The sequence below is a fragment of the Pygocentrus nattereri genome, chromosome 12, assembly GCF_015220715.1.
Source record: "Pygocentrus nattereri isolate fPygNat1 chromosome 12, fPygNat1.pri, whole genome shotgun sequence".
Classification (NCBI taxonomy): domain Eukaryota; kingdom Metazoa; phylum Chordata; class Actinopteri; order Characiformes; family Serrasalmidae; genus Pygocentrus; species Pygocentrus nattereri.
In genome coordinates, this window is record NC_051222.1 from 2,654,391 (window position 1) to 2,663,648 (window position 9,258).

General features: G+C 42.6%; 1 non-coding gene across 1 annotated transcript; it reads left to right on the forward strand.

The window, feature by feature from the left end:
• Nucleotides 1-8,219: 8,219 nt before the first annotated feature.
• LOC119264853 lies at nt 8,220-8,381 on the forward strand. The gene has a single exon (XR_005131253.1). It is a non-coding gene; the product is annotated as a U1 spliceosomal RNA (small nuclear RNA).
• Nucleotides 8,382-9,258: the final 877 nt, after the last annotated feature.

A 9,258-nucleotide genomic window follows, 5' to 3' on the forward strand; every position in this document is an offset into this window, starting at 1 on the left:
AGGTTTAGAGAAGGAATATCATGCATGTTATTCTGAAACAGCTTAGTACAAAATTAGTAAAACAACACAGTTCCTATTAGGCTAAGATTAGTTAGCCAGAGAGCTAGTAACTTCCTCAGGCTGGAAGTTTCTGGTTTCGGATGTTGTAATTGGCAGCTTATAAAAAAACTGTTTTATTTACCATATTTGATTTATATCCTTCGTGTTGTCTTCCTCCATCTCCATCCTTCAAATATATGTTTGTATACATTCTCTGAAAATAGCATTTCTGGAGCAGGATGCTACTTTGCTTTAACTGGCCTTCAACTCTTTCTTGAGGTTTTGGTTTTCTTGAGGGTTCTTCTGATAATCTAACAAACATCATTCTCAGCCAAACACTTTCTCCACCAAACATCCACATTCAAATACCAACGTTACTCCATAAACACCAACACCCCCCCAAACGTCATGACTCTCCTATCAGATACCAACATTTTAGATCAGACACCATCATTCTCAGTCAAGCAAAATCATTCTTCACCAAACATCAGACCCATCAAAAAAACAACACCCTCCATCAAACACCTTCATTCTCCATCAAGCACCATTCCTCAACAAACGTCATCTTTCTCAAACACGAATATTTGCCATCAAACACCCACATTTTTCATTAAACCCCAACATTCTACATCAAACACCATAATTCTCAGCCAAAACAATTTCGTTCTACTACCACCGCCATGTTGAAGGCATGGTCTGAACAATTTTTAGATACCCATAAAGTTTTGTGTATTAGATTGGGTTTGGAGCTAAACCATGCAAGGTGGTAGATCTCCAGGACCATGCAGGGAGGTAGATCTCCTATCAGATACCAACATTTTAGATCAGACACAATTATTCTCCACCAAAAACCATCACTCAGACAAACACTAATATTCTCCAACAGTACCAACATTCTCAAATGCCCACATTCGCCAAGAAACACCATCATTCTCAGTCAAGCAAAATCGTTCTTCACCAAACATCAGACCCATCAAAAAACCAACACCCACCATCAAAGCACCATTCCTCAACAAACGTCATCTTTCTCAAACACCAATATTTGACATCAAACACCCACATTTTCCATTAAACCCCAAAATTCTACATCAAACACCATAATTCTCAACCAAAACACCTTCATTCTCTAAAAATACCATCATCCACCCATCAAACCCCTTCATTCTCCCCCCACCACCATCATTCCTCAACATGCGTCATCATTCTCCAACATCATTATTTGCTATCAAGCTATCATTTTCTAAAAACACCATAATTCTCCAAAGAATCTTTCTCTGTCAAACAGAAGAATTGTCCATTAAAGACTGATTCTCAATCAGACACATCAAACACTAACAACACTAAAGTAAAATAAAACGAAGACAAAGAGCGAAACAGAAAACAGTGCTCAGCATCACGCCACATGAAAGATCCTCGCTGTGTGGCTGAGCAGCTCAGTTCAAAGAGAGCATTGTTAGCTATGCCTCTGCTGACACGTCTGTGCTGTAAGGTTGTGCTTTAATTAGAGCGAATATGAGGATTAATCAACTAAAGTTTCCCAGCAAACACAAACTCTCCTACCACTGCCATGGCGTCAGGACCGGCAGCTGCAGCATGGGCTTAGCTTTCCGGCCTGCCGCCGAGTCCGAGGGCGTTGTAAGCTCTCCCCTAATTGGGCGTCTGGGGACCCTCCGTATTGTTCCACCAACAGCAAACATATCTTTCTTAATTGGTTTGTTTGAGCATCACACCCAACGATGTCGAATCCCATACGTCCAGCCATTGGAGAGAAATGAGTGGTGCTTCCGAGGCCACGTGGGACCAGACACGGAGGCCCGGCACTGTCTTTCTGATTGCTTTTCTTTTTTTTTGCAAACAAGTCTCTAGCGTAGGGTTAAGAATCTTCCATACCCTCAGCTACAAAGACGTGGGTGGGCACTGGAGAGGAGATTAAGAAGGCCATGAAGCTTTAAGTCCTGCTTGCTTGAGTGATTTGAGAGGGTGAGTTCAAGACATGTTGGTGCCTGAAGTTTCCGTCTGTAGTTTTGTGCTGGAGCTACGAGGCTAATGTAGCTGACAAGTAATTGAACCTCATGTAGACTGTTTAGCATTGCGGAAACTGCATGCCTGAATGCCTGAAAGCACTTTGCGTTGTCAAGTAGTCTCAATGTTTGCCCATATTTTTAGGAAACAGTATGTAATGAACCACATAAGCAAGTTTGGTCCCACTTTATATTAAGTGTATCTAATAAGTGTGTAGATTTAGTCACAGATGGATTACAGAAGTACACCACATGACATATTCTCTGTCAGTTTGGGGACGGCCCCTTCCTGTTCCAACTGTGCACCAGTGCACAAAGCAGGTCCATAAAGACACGGATGAGCCAGTTTGGTGTGGAAGAACTTGACTGGCCTGCACAGAGTCCTGACCTCAGCCCCATAGAACACCTTTGGGATTAATTAGAGCGGAGACTGTGAGCCAGGCCTTCTCGTCCAACATCAGTGTCTGACCTCACAAATGTGCTTCTGGAAGAACGGTCAAAAATTCCCATAAACACTCCTAACCCTTGTGGAAAGCCTTCCCAGAAGAGCTGAAGCTGTTATAGCTGCAAAGGGTGAGCCGACATCATATTAAACCCTATGGATTAAGAATGGGATGTCGCTCAAGTTCATATGTGTGAAGCCAGATGAGCGAATACTTTTGGAAATATAGTGTATGAGTTTGTGTACTTATATCACTCTATTATTATCAGTACCTACATAACAGAACTACACAGAAACTGTCCACTTATTAGAAAGTCTAACTTTAACATTACATTACAGGAAAGTTTGTGTAATTATCTGTGTATATTTATGTAATTACATTGGCTCTACTTCTGTCTGTAACACTGACTAAATCATCAGCAGTTGCAGTGTTGTTGTATATGTTATTCACACGAAACTGCACAATTATTAGAGAGACTTATAAAGTGGGACCACAAGTTTTTAAAGCAAAAACTATTGCTTTGACATCCAGAGGTAGAGCAACAACGCTTCCTCCAGTACTTCAGCCACAGAATAATGAGATCACCTCGCTGAACTCTCGTTTTTAATTAAGCTGTACTTCTGTGATTACTTTTGTTTAGTCACAGTTGCCTGGAAATAAATATATAAGTCATAAAAAGTCTTTGTGAACTCTTTGGAATTATGTGGATTTCTGCATTAATTACTGGAATGAATGTGGTCTGGTTTTCAACTTAATCACTCTAATAGCTGTTTAAGAGAGAATTCCACCATCAACAGTGATGCTCTAAAAGCTCCCTCGCGGAAACATTATGGTATTAAACTGGATATATATGGCCTGAATTAGTCCAAGACGTGGCATAAAACCCATTTTTAATCCACACATCGTTGAGGGGTACATGCACATGCAGGTAGTTGTAGGGAAAAACAGTTCACAAACACAGTGTATATTTTCAGATTTTCTACTATTTTACCATCATTAACATTACATATAGAAACTAGAATATAGAAGATGTGCAGGTTCATTGGTTGTGAATGAATTATATGCTGTTCTCAGCTGGTCTGTGCTATCTTAGGCTAGTCTGGGACTGGTTTAGCTGGTTGAACAGCATTTAAGTATCCAAAGCCCAACACATCGCTGTTGTTGGAACACAAATTTGTATCTCCAAAATGGTAATTTTACAGGAGAAGGAAAAAACCTGCTTTACTTTTAATGTAAGTCAATGGAACCAGACGTCTTTCCAAGTAATTTTGGGCCATTTCTTTTGGTTCATTCATCATGAAATTTACACACAATGTGAAGGAAAACAGACGTTTTTAAAATATGTCAAAAACTGAAAAAGCCATGAATGGAGGTTTTGCTCTCATACGTCAGAGACCTGAGACTGGACACAGACTCGCACTCAGAGACTCGAGACTCGACTAGGACTTGCAGGCCAGAGACTCGAGACTCGACTCTGACTCAAATCTCTGTGACTTGAAACTCAACTCTGACTCACACCTCAGCAACGTGAGACTCACTTTAGACTTGCACCTCAGAAACTTGAGACTCAACTCAGAGTCAAAACTGAAAAATGCCAAAAATGGAGATACAAGGTTTTCTTCCGACAACATCGATGTGCTAGATTTTGTGGAGACCAGCTCTGCTGATGTAAGCTTTTTATTTGAACTTAGTTGAGCTGGGACAGCCATTACTGACATCTGAAGACCTCGACCTTGATCAATAATCCTAAACAAGCTATTAAAACTACATGATGCTACTAACATGAGCCAGAAACTACTCTAGCTATCTAGCCTGCCTATCTAGCTAACTTGATAGACTGATGTTAACAAGATGATTAGCATTCTCTGGAGAGACTTTCTGGTTTAGAGACTAGGCCCCCCTCCCAACTGCTTTGGGAAGCAGGCTATCTTTATGTTTTTTATTAGCTCCTAAATGCAGAAAGTGTAACGCCAGGGAGCGATGATGAAGCGGACGCATACGCCAAGAGAAGCGAGATTTATTATCGGTAAATCCATAATCAGGGTCTAAACAGTCCAAGGTCAAAGAGCCAACACTGAGAGATGGAGGGACAGACATGACGAAAAGGATCACAGACTAAACACAAAAACAGAGGCCAGAAGATATGACACCAAGCACCACAATACAAAGTCCAGCAAAAAACTAGGGAAAAACACATGGCTTGAATACTAGAACTGGGTAACAAGACACAGGTGGTTAACAAGACACAGGTGAGAACAATCAAGGGCGGAGTCTAGAAACAAGGGGGCAGAACAGGGAAGAATCAAAACAAGGAAGCACATGGACAGGACCAAAAGGTAAACACAAGCACATGGAGGACTGGGAGGGGCCAGTCGTGACAGACACAGACAGTTAATGCTAATGGTAGGACGCTGAATATCTTTGAGCAATAGATCTGTAGAATCTGTCCTCGAGCGGTCACTATAATAGAGAGAATACTGTAAGAAGAAATGACTAAATCAGATCAGGAGTCCAACAAGCAGACCACTAATGATACGGAAAGTAGCTACCAAGCTATTTAGATATCTTACCCAACTTTGGCTTTGGCTTCTTCTCTCGTGCGGAGAGGGTGAACATCTCTGGAGTCCATTTGCTGCTGAATGAAGACCGAATCTTTGCGAACCGTTTTCTTTGCGATTGTGTTTGACGACTGAGGTAACAGTTATACTGATGCTAGCCTGGTTGTATTTATCAGCCTGTATATCAGTGGCTAGCAGTCAGAGTTGGTTGGCACCACAGGGATTCTCAACGGTCGTAGGATGTAATTGCGCAATGCATGCTGGGTACTGTAGTGAGAGAACACTGACGAATGAAAACAGGGAAAGGTTCAGTGCTGCGCTGCGTAACACAGCCACTAACTATTCGTTTCAAAGGCTGGTTTTAGGCCGGAAATCCCCTTTAAACACAGGTAGGTTAAGTATGAGCGGCATGTGGTCTGCCGTTGTCTCTTCCTCTGGTCTCTTCCACTATCATCATTGCTCAAAGCCCAGCCTGACGCTCTGAGGAATAACTACGAGGCTGTGTTCACGTCTGTTAATATTTGTCATTTTCAGCCCCTTTTAATTCAATACATATTAATCAGTTTGGTGCTTAATTTGTTTCCTCTAGTGATCCAGTTCAGCCTGATTGAATTTATTTGCGTGCTTGGATAACTGATTCTAAAAATGAACGTAAAATTAATTCTTATTTGTGGGTAATGACTTATCCATGACTCAAACGGGAACAAACTGTCATGACATGCTGGAGCTGTGCCTGATCTACTTTTGGTAAAGCAGGTTATCGAGATTATTTCAATATAAAAATAATGTTCAAGATAAAAATGATGTTACAAATCACACGTTTTGTGGTGAGAACTTTGGCGATACTTTATTCTGCCTGTACACTCGGTGCCATACTAGCTTTAAGTGGAAATGGGGACTTGATCTGCATGATAACTGATTCGCTGGGATTGGACTGTCAACTCTTAAAGATATGAGCAAACTTTAATGGCGTAATAAAAAAGCTTTTCATCAGTTTTGACTAAGATCATGGAATCCTTACTGTAACGCTGTTCTCCTGCTCGCGGTGGCATCAAGTTCCGACTCAAGACTCGACTAGGATTTGCAAGCTAGAGACGTGAGAGTCGACTCTGACTCAAATCTCTGAGACTTAAGACTGGACTCAGACTCGCATCTCAGAGACTCTGGACTTGATTCTGACCCCACCTCAAAATCATGAGGCCCAAGATGACTTGGACTAATGCCTCAAAGACCTGAGACTGGACTCAGACTCGCATCTCAGAGACTCTAGACTTGATTCCGACCCCACCTCAAAAACACGAGACTCGAGATGACTTGGACTAACACGTCAGAGACTTGACTTGACTAGGACTTGCAGGCCAGAGGCCTGAGACTCGACTCTGACTCTGAATCTCTGAGACTTGAGACTCAACTCAGACTCACACCTCAGAGACTCCAATCTCCTCTTCCTACATGTTTTTCAGTGATTCAGTGCCAAAAAAACCACAGATGACTTTCAGGATTGCCTCTTTTACATGTCAATGTAAAGATGGTAAATATATAGACAAACATACAGTCTGGAAAGGAAACAAGAAGAAGAGAAAGGGGAAAAATGGAGAGCAAAGTATTTATCATCCTACAATTATAGCGCTATAATTCACACGTGTTTTAATGTATTGCTAATGTATAAGAGGAATATGGTGTACAAATAAATAAAGCAAGACTTTCCATAAGCCAAATGTTAATGGTCAGTTAATTATTAATGGCCGGAGAACTCTATAGGTCCACTGACGTAGCATAAATAGACACTTCCCTGAGGGGAATCCATTTAAACTGAAGAACATCTAGGATCTAAAACCTCAAGGTTTAGGATGTTTCCACTTAGCTGTGTATAAGACCATGAGTCATACCATGAGATCAGTGCCAGATGAATGCGCCAATTTGAAATTTCCTTCAGCGAGTCAGTTTTTTACTGCTTTAATTACAAATTGTTGTTTGACTTGTTTATATAGTACGCACATAAAAACACAGACACCTTTTGATGGTCCAGATATGGACCGCTCGCTGTTCCACCTCACACAGGCCGGCTGTATCCGTGAGTCGTAAGAGTTAATGGTTAAGGCTTTGGTTCGCGTCTCTGAATCCAGGCCAGCCGACTGCATCAGTCCACAGAGTCAGGCAGCTACTTATAGCACAAACGTAACCCTCCCTATTTTTAGCCGTCCAAATGTTATTTTAAGCCGTCCCCGCTGTCGTTTTGAATATTTCATGAACACCGAGGAAGCGTAATCCTTGTCAAACGTCCGCGAGACCGCGACAACATGTGGGCACAAATCTCAGAGACGGCAAAATGGAGAAACGGCTTAAAACGGCGTTAGCATGCAAACAAACCAGGGGGGGAAGAGAAAGAAAGGCACGAAAACAGCAGCGCACTCTATCCTCTGTCTCCCACGGACACGGCCAGCGGCCAGGAGCTGATGTGATGCGTTCGGACGTCCTCAAAAGGAGAAGCGAGGCGAACTCTTAGCTTTTCTCCTCGTGATTTCCCGTGTAATTTTTTTTGGTGTTTTCTTTTTTAGGTCCCGCAGTTCGAGTTATTCCGGAGGTTTTTACTGGTCTTGGCTATAAAAAGGCCATCAGCTGAATTAGTCTATCCCCAATGACCCGCTAAAACGGCTTAACCATGCAAGCTGGGCAATCAAGGCTAAAGCCTCTTGAATTCAGTGCTTGGACCCCGAGGCCCTGCTCTTTGAGTTCAGTCACGTTTTGCATGCTGCTCTAACCCAACGGACTCGAGTGACTCAGCAGGATGAACTGTGGCCTGACTAAGTGTGGATGCAGGCCTACGCAGGCCGTCTGAAAACTGTCCAAATGTTTTTGGGTTTTTTTGGGATGGTCAACAGAACATGAATGGAATATCCATTGGAATGTTATTGGGGATTAAGGTAACCCTGTTACAGGACACTGATGTAACCATGCCAGAAATGTTAGACGAGATGTCATCTACTGTCAAGAGTCGTTAAGGAGAACATTGGTAGGTGTTTAACTGTGTCATGTTAACATCGCCATTAATTGCAATGGCAGATGCCCCAGTGTTTGATACCATAGCAGCTTATAACACATTCTAATCACTGCTGTCCATCTGGTTGTAAACAAAAGGAATAAAAAAGGGTCACTCTTTATTTTGATGGTCCCCTATAGATGATCTACAGATAGATGATCTACAGGGCGAAGCTCTGCCACTGCACTTGGGTGTTGCTGACCCTTGCGAATTCCCCAAATGTGTGAATTTCTAGTGTATGATTTCTGGTAGTGGGGGACTGCATTTGCGCTCCCCCCGATTGTATCCTGGTGGCACAGCGGTAACATCATGGACCGCTGATCTGTACAGCGGTGGTTCGAACCCCGCTCGGGGACACCCTGTTTAGGGCTGTAGGTTAGGGAACTGGCCCTGTGACTGGAAAGTTGCCCAGCGCCGACAGTCCATGACTGAGGTGTCCTTGAGCAAGACACCTAACACCCAACTGCTCCCTGGACGCCGTGATTAGGGCTGCCCACCGCTCCGGGCAAGTGTGCTCACTGCCCCCTAGTGTGTGTGTTCACTAGAGTGTATGTGGTGTTTCACTTCATGGATGGGTTAAATGCGGAGGTGGAATTTCCCCATTTGTGGAATTAAAAAGTGTCACTTATTATATTTCAATCTTTGACAAACTTTCTGGTGATGATTGATTATCAGGCAACATTATGGAGAGGGTTAGGTTTAGGAGTAGGTGTAGGTTTTGTTTTGAGGTTAGGTTTAGGATTAGATTTTAAGGTTTAAGGTTAGGGACAGATTTAGTACATATCTTCAACACTCAGCTGTGTTTGATAGATATTTAGCTGTAGATTACTTAAAGATATTCTGGGCATCTACAGTGGACCATCCAAATCAAGTGACCAGTGAAAAAACCAGGATAGTTTTCTCCACGGCATCAAAGTCGATTGCAGCTAATTGAGCTCACCCACTGGTAAGGACTTCTTCTCTCTTTGTGGAGAAAAACAGATCTTTTGCCAGCTCTTGTGTGGGAGGCCCACCAGAAGACATGCTGTTGGCCTGAGCCTCAGAAAAATGGGGCATGAGGTGATTTTCCGAAATCAAATTCTTGACCAGGTTAGTCGTACGGAGCTTGTAGCGAAGAGAGTCAGCCATTTCTCACGCAGGTGGCAGCCACGGTCATG